Raw genomic sequence first — 25,441 nt, 5'->3', positions numbered from 1 at the left:
AATTATTATTAATAGGTGTACCAAAGTGGAATTTCATGAGTCAATGCACTGATTAATGCTGAGGTTGAATGAATTAAGCAAGTTCTCTGACTGTAGGATTCAATACCTTTAATGCTAATGTATTAATATGCATTGTAAGATAACAACATTCCATGTTCCTGAAATGTATTTCGCTGTGAAACCTCTAGTTTTTTAAAAGCTCCCAGGACCTATAATCGTTAAGGTAACAAGCTGTGCTTACTAGGTCAAGTACTATTTGTACTACTTCATATGTATTAACTTTGAAAAAAAATTCTCTGTGTAATCTGGGGGGGAAAGGTAGCATTTTACTAGTTACTTCTAAATATGCATGTCTGTTTTAATATACAAATAGTATTTTCAACAGCCTATCATTCCGTAGTCATGTCTCATTTATCCTGTGGTTATTTTTGGACACCCCCCCCCCCCCGCATGTGACCATATCACTTTGCAAAGTCCGGTGTGCCAAACGCACAAAATGTTGTCTCATTTGGTCTTTATTGTAACTTTCTAAAGCATTAGGCTGAGGCCCGGAAAGATTCACTACCTCCAGGCTTAGAAGCCAGTAAAGAGAAGAGCCAAAATTTGAGTTTAGGATCTGGTGGGCGGTGATAATAGATGCACCGGATGTCTGCGGATTGTACTGTAATATTGCCTTGGAAGTCGGCTTCTGTTTTCTGCTTCTTTTGTATATTCTCTTTTTCATTTTTTCCCTCCTTTGCTTTCTCTCTCCTTTGTGTCTAATCTTTATTTGTACTTCTTTCTTCTCTTTTTCTCTATGGCTCCTTACTAATCCTGGGCCTTTTACTGAAAATGAGTCTTAAAACATTTGCTCCATTCTCTCGTCACTAATAAAGACTATTGTTGGTAGTTTCTCTCTTTTACTGGATTTTATTAAAAGCTACAGGATTCTTGTTACCTTGATTTGATATTTAAAAACATTCATTGTGGGGGCACCTGGGTGGCTCAGTTGTTAAGCGTCTGACTAGATTTTGGCTCAGGTCATGATCTCAGGATCATGAGATAAATGGCATGGGCTCCATGCTCAGCAGGGAGTCTGCTTGAGGATTCTCTCTGCCTCTCCCTCTGCTCCTCCCCTGTACACACACTCTCTCTCTTAAAAAAAACAAGCAAAACCAAAAGCATGCATTGTGTCACACATTATGTATAAACTTCCTTTATATGATAACTTTTCTTTGCAAAATCAGGAACCAATTCAAATATCTCTGATGTCTCTAAAGCAAATCAATTATTTCTTATTCATCTAAAAAATCATATCTGAGATACAGTGTGACTTCATAGCCTATTTTTCTGTTGCATAAATGACAATGCAATTTTAAATTAAATCACATATAAAACTCTATTTTAATATTTTCTTCATTTGAGAAGAGACTATAATAATTAAAACTAAGTCACGAGTAACTGAACCATGATGACTTGTTAATGACCTTATCTTATGCCACTCATCATTTTGTGCATGAAATGCAAACTCCAGATCATTAAGTTATGCATGGAAGCTTTGACTTTTGTTTTAAGTCTTATTTTCACGGAGTCACATTAAAACAAGCATCAGGACTCACGCATCTGTTTGGATTTCAGGCTTCCTCCCCAAATGAGTCACTTGTAAAATGCAGAACAAGTCACTGACAGAGAGAGAGACGTTGCTGATAAATAGAACAAAGAGAAGTACCTTAAAAAAAAAAAAAACACACACTATAGTCTTCTAATCTCTATGCCACAGAAATCCTGTGCAATCTGCAATCACTGGCAATATTACATTTTTACCCTTAGAGAAATGGGAATGAAATATTTACTTTGGCACTTCATCTGGACTTTATATCAAAACATCATGTCTGCTATTTGGACTTTATCTGGTTTGGTAGGCTATAGGATTTTTTTTAATTTTTAATTTTCCTGTGATCTTTATTTTCAATGGCAGAGTTATGTTTTTTCCCTGTATTTGTCTTCATGGAAGATACCTTACTAATCAACGTGATTGTTGATTAATATCAGCTTTTGTTGAAGGCCTACAGTATGTCAAGATTGTATGAGTGACCTTATCTCAGGTATTCCTTTCAACTGTGAGCTACCTATAAATACCACCATTCCGTGGAAGACCCTGAAGCTCAGGGACCCTAATTGACTCGATGCTCACAAAGCCCAGTCAGGGGCACAGCTGGGATTCAGATTTTCCTTTCTTTTTTCCAGTATGCCACACTGAAACAATTTTTTTTTATATGCCAATAACTAAACAGGCTAAAGCAACTTTCACAGCAAGGGATATTTGAGAAGAGTTTTCAAAGATAAGTATGCTTTTTCTCAGACTAAATCATTCTAAGGTTATTTGAAGGAGTGACAGAGAAAAATAACTTGGAGGTGTAATTGGTTAAGGCATATTTAAGGAACTACAACTTGTCAAACAGTTCAGGGAGACAGGTGCAAAGCACATAGTATACATTTTCAAGTAAAAGAAAGGAAAGATAAGGGGGAAAAAAACCCTCTCCTTCAGGAAAGACTGGGGTGAGCCCATATACTCTGGTAATAAACTGGATACCAACTTTGGAAAGTGAGGAAACAGAAAATGTTTCTTGCTCCCCGGAAAGGTGTAACTGTTTGCAGTGGTTGTGTTAGATTGTTTGGAGGCAGATGGGGGCAGGGAAATAATTCTTTTAAGCAGCCCGATAAGCAATCGAAGGATTCAAGTCCTATCCATCATCAGCAGGAAAGTGACTGAAGTCCCAAAGGGATTTTCAGCCTGCATTACTAAATAAAACATGTATCTAATTTAAATTAGAAATATTTAGGCGCCCTCTGTTATGACAGGTATTTTGACATGAAGTCTTAGATGAAGAAGATATTTGAGGTGATGTTTTTGCAAATCTGAGGGAAATCATGGAAGAAGTTTAATAAGGATTCCTGCAACTCATGAACACACGGAACAAATTAACAGGATCTAGAGACATCATAGAAAGTACCGTAAGTAAGTTATAAACTAACATCTAAAGACAGAGTTTTGCAGCTGAAGGCGCCATGTTAAATTTTGGTTCAGAAACAAGCGGAGTTGGAGCCAAGTTGGAAGGCAGCTGAGGAAATAATCACAACAACAAAATGTGAAACTTTGCAAACTCAGGAGTCAATAAGACTTGACAAAGCCACCAGTTACCCCTTTGTAACAAACAATAAAAGAAAAATCAATAATGTGAATGCTTGGCTTTAGAGTCGTTTGAACTATCTGATTTATTGTCTTAAAAAAATCCACACGTCAGCACTGTCAAAACGTTAAAGAAAAAAAATGTAGAACCCTTATATACTCACACTTTCTATTTACACATTTCTTTCTCCTGAACAGAGATGGGGAATGAGGGGGCGAAAGAGAATTGTCAAAAGGGGTAGGAATAGCAAGTATCATAAAAGTCAAAATTCACTTTCCTTAAATTTGTTGATTCACCAAATATCTGTACATAATTATGGCTCCTCACCTGGAAAATCACCCATCTTTGGCCAATAAGTCTATTTACATCTATTTCTGTGTTTCTATTATTTCTATTATTTTTAAATGTTATTTCAGGGCGCCTGGGTGGCTCAGTTGGTTAAGCGTCTGCCTTCAGCTCAGGTTGTGATCCCAGAGTCCTGGGATCGAGTCCTGCGTCCGGCTCCCTGCTCAGTGGAGAGTCTGCCTCTCCCTCTTCCACTCCCCCTGCTGGTGTTACCTGTATCACTGTGTCTCTCATGAATAAATAAATAAAATCTTTTTTTTTTTAATGTTACTTCAACTAAACTCATTTTTTATTCCTTTCACATATTTTATAAAAGCCTTAATACTGAATAAAAGTAGCTAATCAAAAATGTTTATGAAGCAAAGAAATTTATTTTTTTATTTATTTTTTGAAGCAAAGAAATTTAACTTCTACTACCTGGATGTTAAAAGCAAATGGGATAATAATTATTTTAAAATTCAAACTTGTTAAAATTTGTGAAGTTATTTGAATTAAATGCAACCTTCCTTTAGACATCTAATTTCCATAACTTCATATGACTATGATTATATTGTGAATAAAACATTAGAGTTACCACCCTAAGGAATCGTAAATATCTCAAAAATTACATTTTCTGTATTTCTCTTACTTGTATTTTTAAACAGAAGAATGACTTAGTTTTGGGTTTTTTCTAGCTACTATTTTTGTGGAGTTCCTTCAAGGCAACTTTTTTCATAGTATTATATCAAACTTATGTCTTTATTTAAATAGCACCGTATAGCATGAGGTTCTGGAGTGATTAGGCCAGGGTCCAGGTTCTCTTAAACGATTTATTCCATTCCCCAATCACTGTAGAAAGAAACAAAGGACTCTGTGAACCAAATATTAGAAACTGATATGGATATAGCTGAAGTGTGCCTTAGGCAACACGTTATGAATGATAGTAAGGTTTTTGTTCATTTATTTCTTTTCATTTTTTGCAAATATAGTTTTTAAACATAAGAAAACCAGACTTTAATAGGAACAGAAGTAATTGAAGCTATCATGATACTCGATCCCCTCTCATGACTTACTTTGAAATATATTCAGAAAAAATACATATTTCTGCTAGGGAAAAACTCAGGCACAATATCAGTGCAAGGGAATGAGATAAAATAAATTTTTACATCTTCGCTATCTTGAAGTTATGGTAACTATACCATAAAATCAATTGTTACATATTTTTATTTTCTTAAGATTCAACATCACTAATGAAAAAGTCAACATTTGCTAAATATATGTATTACTTATAGTTATTTGATTACTGTTAGAGCGATTGTAATTTTAGATATGTTTGCAATGTTTATAGAGCAATTTAACATGTTGTTGCTATTATATGTATGTAAATACATACATACAAGCTTCCCTAGCTCAGTCCACTTGAGAGCTTGGAAACGACAACACCGCAAGAGAAGTAAGAACACCTAACATGAAATTTTTTTTTTTTTATTACCGGCTCTACTTAAAGGAACCAGGGCTCCTCCATCCTGGGTTCATGTAGAAAAACTACAAAATGGGTCTGAAGTGTACTTGTTCCAGAAAGCAAAGAAGCATAAATCGGTGAGAGGGACTTTGCCCAAAATGTGCCAGGAGAAGACCTCCCCATCTGATTGAGATATAGTGATGGGAACTGGATTTACTCTCCCATCTGAAAAAAAAATTAATAAATGAAAAATCAAATTTATGAAGCAATGGTTTCTAAGACACTGGAACATCGATAACTCAGGACAGTAATCCCTGAAACATGAGAAACAAATGAACACTATGATTGTCCCTACGTAGAGCCTGAGCAGAGTTTCAAGGTCATGGTGCAGAGAGAGGGACTCCAGGCAGAGCCCAGTGGAATACTACAGATGAGGAGATGGAGCTCTGAGGTTTGGGGCCAAATGTCCATAGTTCACAGGACAGAGTACTAGAAGTGAGAGAGCTGTGCAGAGAGAGAAATCTGGAGCTCTGCAGAAGGACCTGCCAATTATTTCAGCTGAGTGCTGAGCGAGGAGACTACCGGGGCTTGGAAATTAAAAAAAGAGAAGAAGGAAGAAGGAAAAAAGAGCATCCGTGAGCTGTGGGTCAGCTAGAAAGAGCCTAACACATAAGAAGTTGTAATCCCTGAAGGAAGAGGAGTAACAGAGAAATATTTGAAGAGATAATGGCTGAAATTTTTCCTAATTTAATGAAAACAATTAACTTACAGATCCTACAAGCTTATCAAAACCCAAGGCCAACAAGCACAAAGGAAATACACCAAGACACAGCGTAATTGCTCAAAAACAGTGATAAAGTTAAAATCTTAAAACCAGCCAGAGAAAAAGACAATTAGGGAGGGACAGAGATAAGGATAATAGCAGATTTTTCAATGGAAATAATGTAAGAAGATAATTGAACAATATATTTAAAGTAGATTCATTAAAACCTGTCAACCTATATAATTCCATACCACATGGAAAAACTCTCAAAAATGAAGAAAAATAAAGACTTATTTAAAAACTACAAAAACTGAAAGAATTAATCCCCATACATTCACATTCTAGAAACTATGAAGGAAGTTCTTCAATCAGAAGGAAAATGATACCAGATGGAAAGGAATAAACGAATAAAGATGCTGCAAATGCCAATTCAATGGGATTTTTTTCCTTACTATTTAACTATCTTTAAAAGACAACTGACTGTTTTTTCCGGGGTCCCCAGGAAACACCTTCAGGCTTGATGATTTGTTACAAGTACTCCTGGGACTCCAAAAGCTGCTATACTTATGGGTACAGTTAGAGCAAAATGATACAATTTAAAATCTACCAAGGGGGGAAAGGTGAACGGAAGAAGTCCAGGAGAAACCAGGCACAAGCTTCCAGGTGTCCTCTCGCAGAAAAGTTCTATGGACACGCTTAATTCCCCTGACAATCCGTGGTCACACTTGCCAAATGTTCTCCCTCAGGGAAGCTCATCTGAGCCTTGGTGTCCAGGGTTTTAATTGGTGGTCAGTCATGTGGTCCCTGGGCCACCACTTTTTGCTAGTCAGACACAGTGTGCTGGTTCAGAGCTCTGCACAAATATGAGCTTTAGGAGCTTTATCAGGAGCTAGCAATACTTCCATGGGTGAAACATACATCTGCAAAATCCAAACAACCCAACCAAGCGCTTTGCCTCTCATTTAGTTCCAAGAGGAGGCAACAATAGCAGGTGTAGTTACCTTTGGAATGTTACATGTGTCTCCCGCTCAGGTTCTTCCAAAGAATCTCACAATTGGGGCAGAACCTGGTATTTTTGCTGGATTTATCAACTGGCCTCTGTTTGTCGTGCGCGTCACTTTCTGATACTATCATACCATCACCAAAATAGTGTATTTTCACGTTCAGAATCTGCTAAATCCAAAACTCTTCTACTCATATAATGACAGTAAGCTGGTAAATTCAAAAAACCCTGTGAATACAGTAAATGCAAAGTGGGATCATTCACACATGAAAGCAAACTGTTGTTGGCTCATTTCCAAGATTGAGATGGAGGAAAAAAGTACTTGCAAATTCAATCATGAATACCATTCTCCTTTAGACTGATGTATATTTTGCAATGTTGAAAACACATCAAGGACTGCTGATGCTATATGTGGTATTATTTTTTTAAAGCCTTGGTAATCTACTGTTGGTCTCCACGAACCATTTTTGTCACAGGCCACTCGTAGGCTCCTGTACCTATGTTGATATCAGCACTCCAACTTCTAACATACCATTAATTAAAGAGGTTTTCATTTCCTAGAGCTGTTATAAAAAGAGTAAGATAAACTGGGTTGCTTTAATTTTTTTTTTTTTTTTTTTTTTTTTTTTTGGTCTTACTGTACTGCAGGCTTAAGGTCCAAATTAAGGTGTTGAATCTGAGGTTTGCTCAAGCCTTTAAATCCAGCCGCCAATTTGCAGGGCATACAGACGATAGAGGAACGTACTGAGATGTATCAGGAGTGTGCAATCAGCAACACTTAGGCTGTGGGGGAGTCTATAAGTTAATGGCTTGGATTAATTAACATAAATTATTTTAAAAAACAAGGATAGATGGAGAGAGAGAGTTGTACATTAATTTTTTAAACATGTGTTTTACTTTGTAATTTAAAAAAAATGTCACTGCTGAATACAGAAGTTTTGGCATATTCTCTGATTTTCCTCACTGTTTAAAATGTTGATAGTAAATGAGAAAGTAAAATAGATTACAAAAATTATACAGTGAAATAGGACTAAGGGCTATTCATCACTACTGTTGAAAAAGAGAATTAGGGCCAACTAAGTACTTTATGCACCTGAAATAGCATATCACAAATTTTTAAAAATATTTTTTTATTATATTATGTTAGTCACCATACAGTACATCCCTAGTTTTTGATGTAAAGTTCCATGATTCATTACTTGCGTATAACACCCAGTGCACCATGCAATACGTGCCCTCCTTACTACCCATCACCAGCCTATCCCATTCCCCCACCCCCCTCCCCTCTGAAGCCCTCAGTTTGTTTCTCAGAGTCCATAGTCTCTCATGCTTCATTCCCCCTTCTGATTTCCCCTGCACATGTGCTTTTTAAGTCAATTATGCTGATAAATACATTTTTGAGATAGAGAATTCTACAAATTGATAACATTGCTAAGAATCCCATTTCTCATTATTGCCAACTTAAGCCTGAAGAAATTTAGCTGTTTAACGCTAATGAATTATTTTCTTGTCAAGTACAATATAACAGGCAAATTTTGACTCCTGAACCATTCCATCTGTCTGCTGTTCTATTTTGATGCCCTATTTTTATGCCTTAGTTGCCTGATCTGGGTACCCTACACCCTCAGCTTTTCTTATAGCAGCAAAGCCACATGACTGGGATTTAAAACTGATGTGAATCCCAATTCCAACCCCAGGGTAAGAAACTTAACTTCAAAAACAGGCGAGATAGTCATGTGTTATGTTCCTTCATTAGCTCATCAAGAAAGTGTGAAAAGGATGATGCTTTGGAAAGAAAAAGATTCATGATTTCTTTTTTTTAATTTTTTTTAAAGTTTTTTTTTTTTTTTTTTTTTTTATGTGACAGAGAGACAGCCAGTGAAAGAGGGAACACAGCAGTGGAGTGGGAGAGGATGAAGCAGGCTCCCAGCAGAGGAGCCTGATGTGGGGCTCGATCCCAGAACGCCGGAATCACGCCCTGAGCCGAAGGCAGACGCTTAACCACTGAGCCACCCAGGCGCCCCAAGATTCATAATTTCTTAAAGTGAGAAAATTTTTAAAAATCTTGCCAACTGATTTTAATGTCACTTGAGTGACTGATGTACTTCATTTAGAATCAAGTCTCTCTCTACGCCAAAGAGCTCTCTTTAGAGAAATGGACCCCTGGGTCCCCTTGGCTGCACTCTGCATCTGGCTATCCTCTATTAATGCTCAGATGAAATAAACTCTCTTTATAAGGTCAGCATTAAGTTGGCTGTAATTGATAGCATTGGTTTTATGCTGTTTTTCATCTTTGACCGAGACTTTGGAAGAATTACATTCTTATTTTATACAGCTTGTGTCTTATTCTTGGGAATAAGAAATTTCAGGGTGAACTTCATGAAATTTGATATTCTAAAATTATCCGTCTATTTCTTTTGACAATGATGAACAATGAAAAAAGAAAAACTTCAAGTTCATAAATGACATTGAACCTAAGATTTGGAGAGTGGCAAAGACATGTTTTGATTTAAAAATTGAGCAGAACATGTCAGATGAGAGAAAATGAGAATATACACGTGCCAAAGTGTCATTTTCATAAAATACCTGTTTGAAAGATATTTCATTTCAAGCAGGAGATTAAGTAAGCCTACAAAGAAATAACGAGGGCTACTTTAAGAACACTCAAGATTTTTCTTTGTGTGAATTTACATTGTAGATTCCAAAGGTCATTATCATTCCTGTGCCAGAAAAACTAGGTGTTTGTGATATAGACTGGAAATAGATCAATAAAACGAATCATCAAAAATATCACATGTCACTCATATAGATTCAAATCTATAAAGCATATCCTTTAAGCCATGGTCATATAAACTGTATTCAAGTTCACACAAACCCGTTAGGACTTCCCAAAACAAAATAGAAGAGGCCTGAAAGAGCAAATATGAACTCTCCTACCTTAAGCTAAACTTAACAGAGCAATGGCTTTGAGGGTTTTGTGTCATTTTTAATTAGTGAGGTAAATTTGGCAAAATGGTGCCTTTTGGCACGTGATTATTAGATTTAGCTAAAATTCTGGGCCACTTAAAAGTTAAATTATCATCAATTTAAAGATATATTGACACATTTTGTATAATTCTTAATCAGCTAATTCCCTTAGTTCTGTTTCAAATCAGTTTATTTCTATCTATATTGTCACTGATTTATCACCAACTACTTTTATGCTGCGTCTTAATTATTGAAGAAGGTTACATAACTGTCCTTTCCATTTGAAGTCTTGCCTTTTTTGATCCATACTTTGGACTTAGGCCAAAACGCTCCATCTACTGTACAAATTTTGTTTGACCAGTTCTTGCCTAAACTATAAATTAACAGTTGCCCTTAGACGAATATACCGAGTCTTGAAATTGCTGTAAGCCTTTCGTGACTTGGTTCCTTCTCAGTTTGCCAATCACATCTCTTACTACCCTGTAACTTTGCCCTTTGTATGAGCCAGACATGCTGAACTGATTGCAAACTGTCTCCTCTCTAGAGCCTTTGCATAAATCTATTCATCTGGCCCACACATAACAATCCACACCCAATGGTACCTACTCTCCTTCACTAATTCAACAAATATTTACTGATCTCTTCTAGGCTCAGGAATCATCCAACTCCTTATTCCGGGTTTTATCAACCTTCTTCCACCTCCTCCATGGCTCAGGTGGCCAAAAGACTGACTTTAAGAGATATGTCTAAGCATGCAACTGTGGGCTTCAGAAACTGATGAGGTGGAGACATTCAGGAATGAGAACTAGGGTTGTCTGAAGGAGGTTGAGGAGGAGGAAAGCAAGCAGCCATCAAGCAGAAAGCAATGCCAGGTCATCTGGGAATCTCGGCAGCACTTAATGGTGGAAATGCAGGCAGACTCCTGTCCATAAATAACAAAATCCTATAACCTTGAACAAGGTGGCTGGTAGAGTCTTAGTGTCGGTTTAGGACAGGGTCTGTCAGATGAGGTCTGGAAGTTTGGGGTACAGGATGAATCAGAGCTAATGAGTAGACTCTTGGCAAAATAAAAATAAAATCAACATCTCTCAGTAGCCTACTAAGTGTTTATACACCTTCAAATGTATTATTTCCTTCAATTTTTACAAAATCATAACATGAGAAGCTGAGAAAACTATCCAAGGCCACTTAGACAGCAAACTAGCAAAACCAGCTTTCGTAACAAAGGCTGATTCCAAAGACTGATTTTCACCACACAAGATTCTCTCTCAATGGAGCCTCATTAGAAGAATGGACAGGAACTTAGAAGCAATAAGGGAACTGTTTTGTGCAGGTCTCAACCTATCAATAGTAATGCTATCAGCTAGAAATGCCTGGGAGAACTCATCTGGGCCCTGATGAGCTTCCCACAGATATCTCCCCTTTCCAAACCAAAGTTAAGACTGTACCAACCCTTGTAGTTCTTATGATTGCAAGATGCCTTTCAACAACAACCATCAAGAAACGTAAATAAAGACCTGGAAATTACATAGCCCACCTGGGGCCACACAGTGAGGTCATGGGTGGAGAGACGCAAGGTACATGGGACAGCAAGCACCTGCATGTGCTGGAGTCAAGGGCAGGGGCCTAGGGCTTCACGGGCTTACTCTTTATAGGTAAATGTAAAAAATAAAAGCAGGAATTTAAAGTGTGGGAAGAAAAAAGGTAAGCGGCCCAAATGGTCAGTTATCAAAATCAACCAAGATTTCTAAGTCAGACACTTATATCACAAAGAGAAAAACAAAACAAAACGAAAACAAAAAATACCTGTCAGGGCCTTACTCTACAAGAATCTATAACTTGTCTCTCAAGGCACTAGTAGAAGCAGCAAATCAATCTATAGAACAACCCAATATCAGTAACTGTGTCCACCAGATCACTACTGTGGCTTTTAATCTTATTTTCCACCAGAAAGAATTACTGTTTCTTCTATATGCCTTTTGTACATGCTTTTTCCCACAAGTTCCACTATTGGGGTAGGAATAAGCCTAAATAGTTAACACAGGTGTTACCAGTCACAAAGAAAAAGTAATATTAGAGGAAAAAAGGGGCGAATGAGTCTCCATCAGTTATCTTACTTAGGGTCTATGCATGTGTCTGTCATACGTAGGTCTTTCAATGTGTACTCAACGGGGTCTTAAGGGTCCTCTGCATTTATTTCATGTTCCTGTATTACACAGAAAGAGCTGGTCATCTCAATTAAAAACATATTGTAGACATATGTTGCATTCTTGGGTTGTCTTCCTCAGACTCTATCACCATTTACCCCTTTATCTCTCCTGACATAGCCCCAGGGATTTGTGATCATCTCCTACGTCACCATGACCAGCAACTTCAGGGACCAGAATCTCCTGGAGTTGAGTTATTGTGTTAGGCGACATTATGACCATTCTAAGAAATCAAGTCTTCATTCCTGGAACATGTAAATGTTACCTTATATGTGAAAAGGATCTTTGCAGTTGTGATTAAATTAAGATTAAACTGGATTATCTGGATCACAAATATCATGAGAGAGACAGAGAGAGATGTGACATCCAACAGAGAAGGTGATGTAAAGGAGGAGCAGACGGGCGCCTGGGTGGCTCAGCCACTTAAACGTCTGCCTTAGCTCAGGTCATGATCCTGGAGTTCCAGGATCGAGTCCTGCGTCAGGCTCACCGCTCAGCAGGGAGTCTGCTTCTCCCTCTGACCCTCTCCCCTGTCGTGCTCTCTTTTTTCTCTTTCTCTCAAATAAATATATATTAAAAATTAAAGATGGAGCAGAAAGATGGAAGATGCTGGCTCTGAAGATTGGAGTGACGTGGCTGCACACCACGGAATGCCCGCAGACCCAGAAGCAGATGACTCAGGAATAGATTCTCCCCTGGTCTCTGGAGAGAGTGCAGCCCTGAGGACACCTCGATGTCAGCCCGGGCATAACAATTGGGGACTTTTAGCCTCCGGAACCGTCAGAAAGTATTTTGTTGTTGTTTTAAGCCACTGAGGTTGCGGCAATTTGGTTTAGCAGCCACTGAAAACTAATATATTTATGTTATTAGTCCCCTCTTTGCACAGTTCGACAGCCATTTTCTCTGTAAGAAAGCCTGTGCTCCCCCAGCCCGTTTCCTCCAGACTCTGCTCTTGAGGCAGTTTAAAGTAGGATTCTCATCTCAACATAACAGTTTTTCTTTAAAAATGGATAGACTTTCCATTCTTTCTTGTATGTAATATAACGTGTTAACATATTAAGTATATTATCCTAAGTTATTTAAATAACACTATGGTTTCAAAACTCATTTTAAAAAATACCCTCAAGTTGCAAAGAATTCCCTTTCCTTTACCCGAATTAATTTTTTAAATCCTAAATAATTTCATTTATGCAAGATCTTCTCATTAATATATTAAGTGTTCTGAAATAAAAACAAACATGTGAACATTGAAAAATAATCTTGTGTGTTTTCGTTTGATTTGGTTTGATTTTCTTTTGTTGTTGTTTTGTGGGTGGGAAAGTCCATCCTCTAGGAGCTAAAAATATGAATTTCCAATAACACCTTAATTCTTAAATAAAAATCTCAGCTATATATTCCCAAGATGTTATATAAAGCCTTAAATTTTATTTCTCCTTGCATTTGAACACATGGTAAAATGGTCTATATCTAAACTTGAAAAGCTGAGAATTGGTTGATACTTATATGCATTAGAATTTCCATTTCCTTCCACTATTTTTTTTTTAAAGATTGTATTTATTTGAGAAAGAGAGAGAGAGAGAGAGAATGAACAGTGGGGAGGGGCAGAGGGAGAAGCAGGCTCCCCACGGAGCAGGGAGCCCAAAACAGAGCTCAATCCCAGGACCCTGAGATCATGACCTGAGCTGAAGGCAGATCTTAACTGACTGAGCAAGCCAGGCAACCCCCCCTCTCTATATTTTTTTAATTTTTATTTGAGAGGGAGAGAACGAGAGAGAGAGCGAGTGAGAACATGCATGAGGAGTAGGGAGGGGCAGAGGGAGATGGAAAAGTAGGCTCCCCCCAAGCAGGGAGCCCAACACAGGGCTAGATCCCAGGACCCTAGGATCATGACTTGAGCCGAAGGCAGATGCTTAACCAACTGAACCACCCAGGTGTCCCTATGTATTTTTAAATATAAAGTAAAATGGGCAAAGTACAATAAAATAACCAAACATTTTGTTCATACCCTATTGTAGAAATAAAGGAGATGCTTCTGTAAGTCAATCATAGTCAGGTGGAGTCAATGTATAATAGCACAGAAGAGACATAAGTACAAATATGATGTAAAATAGCTATTCGAGGATATCATTTATTCAGGAATAAAGTGTGGATTGTATGAAAGCTAAGGATTTTCTCTACACCTATGTCCCAAGCCCCTGTGTGTTTTCAATTCTCCCAGCATCGCAAAATTTTCATCACTAAACATAAGCCCTGCTAGCCTTTCCTATTTTCATACTTTCCCCTCTGGAAGACTGAAATGCTTTAAGATTCAAAGGCCAATTTCAATATCTTTAAGAAGATCTGAAGCCTTTTAAATGTTATACTCAAAATTAAAATTGGGACATATATAGCCTTTATTTTGTTTATTCCTGGTTATTACCCAGATTGGTGAAGCATTCTTACAAGTGTTCCTAATTTTCTTTTGACATTTATCTGGGAAAAAATTCAAATAATCCTTTTAATCCTTCCCAATTTTAATTAGAACCCCCTATTTAAGAGAAGAAGAAAAAAAATACACACACACACACACACGCACTGTCTAGATAATCATCTCAGAGGTCTATTAACATTTGTCTTGGCAAAACCAATTAATATTAACTTACAAGACATAATTTCTTAAAATGGTAGCATTCTTTGGCTTTCAACTGAGGCTTAAGCTCAGTTATATTTATTACTCTGCTAAATTCCCTGAGAAGTCTAAAGGAAGCATTTGATGCTGTATTTGATTTGCAGTCAAGCCATTCAGCAAAATTCTGTTCCAACATCCTTTAAGAACACGTAAGCAAAGCAAAGTAAATGTCTTTTAAGCTTATTATCAACAAAAGTGTCCTCATCTAATGCATTAGCAACAATAGTAAAAACAAAGTACGCTCAGACCAAAGGCTCAGAGCCATGGGCCTCCTCTGAAAGCTCTTTTCATAAATCAATTCATGATGTCTTTACTATGGAGTATCCAATTAACTGTAAATAAAACTCCAGACATGCTTAAAAATTGTTTCTTCCCCCAAGAAATGATGGTTAGAAATAGTTTCCTGAGAGCAATCATTACTGGCTTTTACTATTTAGTACAAAAGGCCTGACCATGGTTAAAAGGTTTAATTTTTATGTTTCAATGGTCACAAAGTCAAAAGCATGGATTTATCTACAATGGCAAAGATAGCTATAAATTGTATTACTGGTGACGGCAATTTTTCCTCCGATACCTTAGGCTGAATGTAACTTTATTGCTACTTCTAGGAGGGACTTACAGGCAATTTCCACTTTACAGTCACTGTGAGTTAAACTCACAATCCCAAGCAGCAGTCATTGCAGATTGGTGCATAATTTAAAGAAAGAAGCGTTAACATATGGATTGTATTATCTACCTGCCCTCGCCTCTCTGTCCTGGCTGCTTAATCTTCTGCCAGCACTGGCCAATCGATACGTCTGGCCTGTCAGGGTCTGATTGACAAGGTGCTTGCTGTGCCAGTTTTTATGTTGCATTCACTATTACCTTCACACAGTGATTTTACATTTCCCTGGTCGGGGGCACTGTCAGTATCAAAATGCAGCTGAAGTAAATAGTTTGCAAGGAACTGTTTTGTAAATGAGAAGTCACTAATTGGAGAACTCCCTAACAGAGTTAGGGCACATGGTAAATCTTTTCCCAGCAAATATCAAAGTTTTAAGAGTTATAAGAATTGTTCTTAGATATCAGATTAGTAATAGAGCTAGCATACCTTGGCCATATTTTAAAGAACAAAGTGTCATCTATATAAAAAGCTTTATAAATTTATGTTTATAAATTCATTTGTTAGAGTATGAATGTACAGAACTATTATGCTTTCACTTCAAGCTGGGTGTGTGACAATATCAGCAGAGTAAATATCCCAACCGAGAGGGTCTGAGTTGCACAAACACTTAAATTTGTTATGATAGTATTACTAGTACTAGGAAAATCTCATCCATCCTCTTAAAGCAGGTATTTGAAGGCATAGGATTATCTCGATGTGGAAAGAATGTGTAATAATATATCCTCATATTACATAAAATTGTGCCAAAGCTCAGAATATTTAAGTTACTTATTCAAGATTACACTGCTACCAAGAGTTTAACCAGTAATATCATAGATGCTGGTAAATATCAGAACTGGGACCAGAACTCAGAAACAGGTGTCTGATGATAATTAATGTTCCATAAATGATTGTGGACTGAGTGAATAAAAGTTATTTTAAATACATAATTGAAGTTAGAAAAAAAAATTCCACTTACAGGTAAGCCTGATGACTTTCCTTTGGTTTTAGCCATTGCTTAAGTCAGATAAAAAGTTTTTAAAAACATAGACCTCTATAAAAATATGACCTAAGAGACTTAAGTTGCCAGTCGACCTAAACTTGTTTCCCATCTTTATGAATGTTGCATCCAAACCAAACATAAAGATGCAAGGCATATAATTTACTCAACCATTCTTTTACTTCATTTTCCCTGACATTTCGTATGAATGACATTTATAAATGTATTATATGTGATCTGCTTCTGTAATTCAATTCAATATTTGTGTCATGTATGGTGTTAAAAGCAGATAACAAACAGATGTGCAAACATATGAATACTGGGAAAATATTGAGAAAAAACATGTTCATAAAATTCAAAATTAAAAGCTTTAATTAAAAGTTCAACAGATGCCCCAATCTGTTCACACGGTTTTGTTCTTTTTACTTCTTTCAGAAATTTTCAAAATATTAAGTTCCTTTTAATCTCTGGGAGGTTTTTATTTTTTGGCAGATGCGAATCTTCTGTGTAGGTATAGTTTTACATAGTGCATTCGGACCTTCACTCACATTTTCAAATGTCCCATTTTATCAGTGTTTAAAAATCTCTAAATTGTGGTTCCAATTTGCCTAATTTGTATTTTATCGCATCCTCCCTGTATTACCCAGAGGACAGAACTGTGTGCCTCATTAAGTTGATACTCAATAACGCCTCTGGAATCTGCTAAACTCTCTCCCTAGCACCTTATGCTTCTGTGTCTTTGCGAAGTAACTTACTCCTTTGTCCCACAGTTGAGAATGTTTTCTAAGGATCTGAGCATTCTAAATGCTAGAGTTTGGGTACAAACCCCAGCTCTGTGGCCACATCTTGGGATCTTAGGCAAATCTTTAAATTCCCCTTTGCCCCTTCTCTTCGTCTGACACTGGATCGAATGCATATAGCTTGCGCCTATGTCATTCAATTGTAGAGACAATTAAGTGTAAGACAATTAAGAGACAATTACGAGACATTCAAACAAACGTCATTTGTTTGAAACACTGCCTGACATGGAGTAAATGCTCCATATTGGTAGTTATTATAATTATTATGAATCTGTTGTTTACCTTTCATAAACTTCATCGATTTTTAAAAATGTAGGTTTTGCCTCCTTTATTCAGTTTCTTATCACCAAACTGAACTGCATATTTGTTCTTTTGAGCTTTAGAATTTGATTTTCCACTTACTCATTTAACATTTATATAATGTCTAAAGTGTACTAATTCTTCTGCTGGATAGTTGTATAGAAATTAAGTTTCCTGGTTTTTTTAATCTTATTTAAATTCAATTAGCATATCGTGTATCCTTAGTTTCAGATGTAGAGTTCAATAATTTTTCAGTTGCATATAACACCCAGTGCTCATTACAAGGTAGGTAAGTTCAAACAGTTTAACAGGTGACAATGGAAATTTTTTAAATGTAGATTTAAAAAAAAAAATCAAAGGCCATCTTATTAGCCAAGTGCCTGTTACCTATAGTTTAAAAGTCAAAGTATCAAACATTTGGCATTTAGTATTTTATTCTTAATAACATATTAATTTCCCATTGTCAAAAGTATGTCTATCAAAAACATCTTTAATTTTAATTTTCAGAAAAATCTTTATAGTTATAATTTTGTAAGCATCAAAGATGACTTTTATTTATTTTTTTTTTAAGAGAGAAAGTAAGTGGGGCCAGGGCGGGGGAGGGGGGGAGCGCAGGGGAAAGGGGCAGAGAGGGACTCTTAAGCAGGCTCTATGCCCAGCATGAAGCCTGACATGGGGCTCAATCTCACGACCCCGAGATCATGCCCTGAGCCAAATCAGGAGTTGGATGTTTAACCATCTGAACCATCCAGGTGCCCCAAAGATGATTTTTTTAAAGATTTTATTTATTTATCTGATAGAGATAGAGACAGCCAGCGAGAGAGGGAACACAGGCAGGGAGAGTGGGAGAGGGAGAAGCAGGCTCCCAGTGGAAGAGCCTGATGTGGGGCTCGATCCCAGGACTCCAGGATCACGCCCTGAGCCAAAGGCAGACACTTAACGACTATGCCACAGGTGCCCCCAAAGATGATTTTCTTTAGACAAATTACAAGTGGTATTTCTAGGCATAAGGCTATGTAAAATTCTCATATTTTTCACATCTATGTCTAAAATACTTTGAGAATCATTTTTACAATACAGGTTTTTAACAATACTTGTAATCTTTTCCTGCAAGTTTATCAATACTGAAATACTTAAAAGCTATTTTTCAATAGAAAATACCAATGAAACTAAGAGCTGTTTTTCTGAAAAGACAAAATTGATACTTTTAGCTAGACTCATCAAGAAAAAGACAAAGGACCCAGATAAATAAAATTAGAAATGAAAGAGAGGTAACAATCGATACCACAGAAATACAAAGGATTACATGAGACTACTATGAAAAATTATATACCAATAAATTGGACACCTAAAAGAAACAGAGAAATTCCTAGAAACATACAATCTTCCAAAACAGAATCTAGAATAGAAAAATCGGAACAGACCAATTATTAGTGACAAAATTATATAAGAAATCAAAACCTTCCAAAAAATCAAAGTCTAGTACTAAATGGGTTCACGGGTGAATTCTCAACCAAACATTTAAAGGAGAGTCAATACCTACTCTCCTAAAACTATTCCAAAAAATAGGGGGAAAGTTTCCAAATACATTCTGTGAGGCATCACCCTCATAACCAAACCAGATGAAGACACAACAAAAAATAATAATAATAAAACTACAGGCCAATATTCTTGATGAGCATATTTGCAAGAATCCTCAACAAAATATTAGCAAACCACATTCAACAATATGTTAGAAGGATCATTTACCACCAATCAGGTGAAATTTATTCCAGGGATGCAAGGGTGAGTTAACAGTTGCAAATCAACGTGATACAGCATGTTAACAAAATGACGTATAAAAATCATATGATCTCAACAGTTGCAGAAAAAGCATTTGACAAAATTCAACATTTGTTCATGATAGAAACTCTCAACAAAGTAGGTTTAGAGGGAACATACTTCAACATAAAGGCCATATGCGAAAACCTCACAGCTAACATCATATTCAATGGTGAAAACTGAGATCTTTTCCTTAAAGATCAGGAACGACAGAAGCATGTCCACCCTCACCACTTTTATTCAACACAGTACTAGAAGTTCTAACCATAGCAATCAGACAAGAAATAAAATACATCCAAACTGGTAGGAAGGAAAACTGTCACTATTTGCAGATGACATACTATACATAGAAAACGCTAAAGACTCCACTAAAAAACTTTGTTTTTTGAATTCAGTAAATTTGCAGGATATAAAATTAATGTACAGAAATCTGTTGTATTTCTATACACTAATAACAAAGTAGCAACAGGAGAAAGAAAAAAATTCCATTTACAATGGCACCAAAAAGAATAAAAGACCTAGAAATAAACTTAACCAAGGAGGTAAAAGACCCATGCTCTGAAAACTATAAAATACTGATGAAAGAGATTGAAGATGGCACAAATGGAAAGAAATACCATGCCACGAATTGGAATATAACTGACATGATTGTTTTTATAATTCCTAAAAGTACTTTTTGTTTTTCATTTATCTGCAGTAAATTTAAATGGGCAGTATCTCTGCTTTCACCATTCTCGGTCAAATTTACCTGAGGAATAGGTGTAATAGCGACATGAAGATTCAAATCTCTATTTAAGTGGGAAATTTTGCTGAGTTATAATTTTAAATATTTCTTTTTTCTATGGTATTTGTTTTAGCTTTTTTAAACAAGGACATTGGTGATACATATGGTTGATTTCCCTTCCCTGACTTCAACTGTGTGAAATATTCTTTTCTTAAAATACAGTTATGACTATTTTCTTTTACTCACCTCTCTCATTTCTGTCCTCTAGATCATTTGCTCTTTTCAGTTGTGTCAATTCTCCTTTGCGTCCATCTCAGTTTGATCTCCTCTTTTCTAATGGTTTTAATCTTTTATTTTCTTGCTCAGCCCATTCATGTTTTACCTCCTCCTACTGCAATCTTTCCTATATGCTCAAGCATTTCTATTATTTTTTTTTTTGCTCTCACTCTATAAAGACATTTTCTTCATCTGTCCCCAGATAAAAATTTGGAGGTAAATATTTTTATCTGCTATTTGCCATTTCAGTTCCTTTTTACTTTTTATCATATGATCTGTGCTTGTAATCTTGGTGTTCATAACCTTTGAGGCTATTGCATATTCTTGGAATAGCTAATTGCTAGAGACCTTTGTTGGGGAAGTATACCAGCCATTGCTCAGAAGGGTTAGAATTCCACTATGCTGATTTTTGTGCTTTGTATTTAATTTTCCCACCCAAAGAGGAGAGACTACTGTGGGTTTTTTTTATTCTTCTTCTAGTTTCCCTGAAAATGTAGCTTCCTAGGTGATTCCTTGTTCAGTTCTATCTTCTCTGCTTCCAGGAATAAATTAGCCAGGTGAGTCTTTTGCACTATATTATATCCTCCCGATACACTATTAAAAATAAGGAATTGAAGTTTTTTTCAATAATAATGGCTCTCAATGCCAAGAATGTCCCTTGCAGATTCTTTCTGAAATATGCAATGCAGACATCCTCTCTTTGTTTCCATCCTTCTACTAGTTTTTAAACAAAGTGTTATGGGCTAAATTTTGCCCTTCCTTCCAAATTCATATGTTGAAACCCTACCCCAAGTGCCTTGTAATGTGAATATATTTGGAAATAGGCTTTTTAAAGGGGTGATTAAGTTAAAACAAGGCCATTAGGGTGGGCTGTAATCCAGTCTGACTGGTGTCCTTATAGGTAGAGGACGTTCGAACAAAAACAAGACAGTAGGGATGTGCGCACACATCCATCTGTAATCAAAAGAGAGAAAACTCAGATGAAACCTCCTGTGATCTCAGCCATCTAGCTTCCAGAACTGTGAAAAAATAAAACTTCTTTTTAAGCTGCCCAGTATGGAGCACTTTATTATGGCAACCCTAGCAAACTAATATATGTAGTCACGTTTTTAAGTTGATAATTCTAAAAAAATTAATAAAATAAAATGAAAATCAAGGTATTATTCAAACTACTGATTATATGCTAGCTATAAACACAGCAGTCCTCTTTGGTATATAGCCATTTTATAAGTAAAAATGTCAGTTCATTTTTAAAAAGAAGGTACATTTATAAATATAAAAATTTGTTAATAATCACTAAGAGTTTAATTGTGAAATGCTAAGCTACTACTATGTATGACTAAGTAGAAACTATTTCTGATTTTTAAAATATTTTTCCCCAATATGCCTCTGAGGGTCCTGTATTCTCATTTTTAAAGCAAACTCGTGAGCAGTTTGCTCAGATGCTTCTACATGGAAAATTCAATTATTTTTCACTGTCCTAAGATGAATGCTATGGAATCGAGGTCAGAAGTCAGTTTGTTCAGCCTGAACTCTGAGCTTCCTGCCAATGTCAGGAACCATAAAGCATAATGGGAGCATGAAAAGAGTGTTCTAGATCAGGGTCTCCACAATCTTACTCTTGACTCCCTTGAGAGATGAAGGAAATGGGTATTACCTCTCCCGTTCTTCCTGCTCAATGCAAACTACATTTGTGGAGTCATTAGCAGCACTAGGACCCTTCACAACAATGATGAGCCCAGTAGGGTGTCAACAACTGTGTCCAGGAATAGGTATCACTTCAGTCAATGAAAATTTGTATAAAGAATATCTGTGGTTGTGGAGATAAATCAAGCAGCCAAGGAACATAAAAAATGTAAAAGGATGATGGCAAGCTACAAGCAGCTTAGCACATATTTATTCAGCAGACAAAGGGACAGAGCTTAGACTTGGCAGGCTTTTTCTGGAGAAAACCTCATGGGCTCTTCCCTTCAGCTATTCCCTAAATGAGAGAGAAGAGCAGGGTTTCTGAAAATGGTGGTCAACCCTGAAAACCTCATTTTTTAGATTCAAACTATCTTCCTTCTTTACTTCATGCTGAACTTTTAGTTAATCAGAATAGACATATATAGGGAAAATTAACCTATTCTGGTGTTGATGGTGTGGACTAATTCCTTAGAGAATTGCTATTATAAGGAATTATATGGAATAATTCATCTGCCAATAAAAATTCACAACACAAATAAGAGTATCTGCTATAGGGGTGCCTGGGTGGCTCCGTCAGTTAAGCATCTGCCTTCAGCTTAGATCATGATCCCAGGGTCCTGGGATTGGGCCCCGTGTCAGGCTCCCCGCTCAGCAGGGAACCTGCTTCTTCCTCTCCCTCTGCCTGCTACCCGCCCCCCACCCCGCTTGTGCTCACTCTCTCTGTGTCAAAAAAAATCTTAAAAAAAGAGTATCTCTTATATCTGTCAGTGAAAAATATCACTAATGTGTGAATTGTGAGGCTCATTGATTTTTCCACATCAACAATCAGATCATTCCTCATTTATTTAAAAATTCTGTCAGTTTTAGTAGTTCTCTTTCTTAATGAGTCTATTACCCTGCTGTCTCATCAGGAGAGCCCAGAATGGAGAAAATGAAGTTTATATTTTTGTATTTCTACATCTTCCAAAATTCCTTAACAGAAGCCTGAATAAAGGTGTCCTCAACAGCCATCTTCCTGACTTGTCCATCCATACCCCTTACATACATCTGCACGTACATATCCCACACACACGTCCTTTATGCATGTGCACTGCTCAGATCTTTCCGTACCCTACTTCCGTAAATATGCAGCTAATAAGGACTTGATCTAATCTGCCTAATCCAAATTGGAAAATATATTTTAAAAATCCATGTAAGTAATCTATTTTTAAATGCCACAGAAATATCAAAACAGAGAAAAAGAGAAAAGGATAAAATAGAAGTATGCTGAGCAACTTATATAAATAAATTTATCACTAAAATATTCAGCATTAAACTGTCCAATCTTCCCAATGTGATCTACAGATTCAAGGTAACCCAAGTCATAATTCCAGTATGTTTTTCAACGTAAATAGACAAAGTGACTTTAAATACATGCAAAGGACCTAAAATAAAAGATCAAAGCTGGACATCAACTACACAGTAAAATTACGGTTATCTAAATAATGTCATATGCAATAAAGTAAACAGTGATAGAGCAGGAATGGACACACACATACGTGGTTGGTTTACTTTTTTAAAAAGTGTCAGAGCAACTTGATGGAGAAGTGGATTTTCTTAACGAATGATGCTAGAAAACTTGGATATCCATTTGGAAAAAAAACACAGAAAATAATTCACATACCCATCTCATGTCATATCAAAAATTAGTGTGATGTGTAATATAAATGTAAAAGCTAGGTATATAAATCTTCTAGGAGAGAACACAAGAAAATAAAGTCATGAATCAGAAAGAGATAAGGATTCTTTTTTGAAATAACCCAAAAGACACAATTGATAGGTTAAACTATATACATATTGAATACTTCCCTGTCACCAAAATATCACTAGTACAAAAATAATGAGGCAAGACATGAACTGAGAGGGGAATAATATAAAATATATAATTTTATATAGTATAAAATATAAGTGAAGAACTTATCATATACACATTGAAACCTTCTCATTTCAACAGTTAAATGACAAAAAATCCAATAAGGAAATGATCAAAAGACTTGAACATGCACTTTCCAAAGTTAAGATAAGTGAAGGACCGATAATCACATAAACATGTAAAATGTAAATTAAATGTAAATTAAATTAAATGTAAATTAAATTAAATGTAAATTAAATTAAATGTAAATGTAAATTAAAACAGTAATGAGGTACCACTCCACAAACCCTAGAAGGGTGAGAATGAAGATGACGGGCATCAAAAGTTGGTAAGGATAGGACACAAATGTAACCGTCCTATATTGCTGGGGAGCACTTTCTAATAAAATCAGCCTTACAACATATTACTTAGAAAGTACTCCCCTAAATATTCATCCAAGAGAAATAGACAGATGTACACAAAAAGACTGATGTATGGAAGTTCATAACAACTTTACCCATATTATAATATTCTTAAACTTAACATTACACAAATGTCCACCCACAGCAGAATGGATAGTTAATTGTGCTGTGTTCAGACAATGGAATATTAATCATAAAAATTAGCAAACCACTGATCCATAAAACAAAATGGATGATTCTAAAAGGCTTTATGACGTAGCTAGGAACAAAAGAGAACATAACGTACGTTTTCATTCAGAGGATTTTCTAGGATAGATAAAAATAATCTGTGCAGAAAATTTTTAAAAATGGTCACCTCTGAGGAGATATTTGTCAGGAACAGGAAACAAGAGAGGTGATGAAATATTCTATATCTGTATAGGAATTATTTGGATCCATTTGTGAAAAATATGATATTAAATACTAGAGATATATGTATTTTAAGGTACTTTAATGTCAAAGAAAATCTGCAAGCAAACATTGAACACTAATTAATAGGCATGTTTTTCAGTTTTGTTAATGAATTCTGAAACACTTCCTGTATTTTTTGAGGTTGAGCAAATATATATATATATATTGGATAACGGAAGCTAGATATATCACTACTCACAAAGAGAATTACACATAGAGAAAGCCAGAAGACTAGATTGCACCATGTGTTCCATGAGCCATAGATTAGAATTGGTGGTATTTATAATAGGTTCACAAGAAAAAATGGCTATATATGTGTATGCTATATTTTTTTAAATTCCCATTTTGTCTGAATTTGCCCCCAAACAGTGACCCAGCAGAAATAATGACCATATCTAGCACCAAGACCTTGGTTGCTAAATATTATTATTATAAGGACTAGGCTCCTTGACTATATAGCTGATTCCAGGGCTGGGACCAGGAACACAAAGTAGACCTGGAAGATCTTATCCTATCAGAAAATAAAGAAGTGTTCCAAGAATGATAGGTACATAAAAATGAACATAAGGATTAGCTTAGTGGGACTTCCACTGACCAAAACTAGGACATTTTGAGCATTAAATAATGATAGTAATGAATTATAACTCACTGCATAAAATAGCAATCTTTGAGCTCATGCCGTCATGAATAAATGAGTGAATAAATAAATGGAGGAGAGGGAAAACTCTTTCAGCAAGATGCTAATTAAAATATATAACTGGAATGATGAAGTTATAACTGATTAAAGGAAGCTAGAAACTCTTGGGTGAAAATTTAATGAAGACAGGATATTTAACATAGTCTCAACATCTCTCTAAAATTTAT

The 25,441-nt window shown here is 36.1% G+C and overlaps 2 long non-coding RNA genes across 3 annotated transcripts in view; one reads left to right on the top strand and one right to left on the bottom strand.

Annotated features, from left to right (window-relative positions):
- The window catches only part of LOC123788998 (uncharacterized), a 286,821-nt gene extending 273,739 nt beyond the window's left edge, over positions 1-13,082 (top strand). For both annotated transcript variants that reach the window (XR_015723874.1, XR_006778631.2), the window contains exon 11: positions 8,590-13,082. This is a non-coding gene — a long non-coding RNA (uncharacterized LOC123788998). The remainder of the gene's footprint in view (positions 1-8,589) is intronic.
- Positions 1-25,441, bottom strand: part of LOC148110350 (uncharacterized) — a 190,512-nt gene that overhangs the window by 34,752 nt on the left and 130,319 nt on the right. The gene's annotated exons all lie outside the window — the stretch shown is intronic.

The sequence above is a fragment of the Ursus americanus genome, chromosome 3 (genome assembly GCF_024610735.1).
Source record: "Ursus americanus isolate L20-20 chromosome 3, mUrsAme1.1.p, whole genome shotgun sequence".
Lineage (NCBI taxonomy): Eukaryota > Metazoa > Chordata > Mammalia > Carnivora > Ursidae > Ursus > Ursus americanus.
This window is presented reverse-complemented; position numbering and strand designations above follow the sequence as displayed.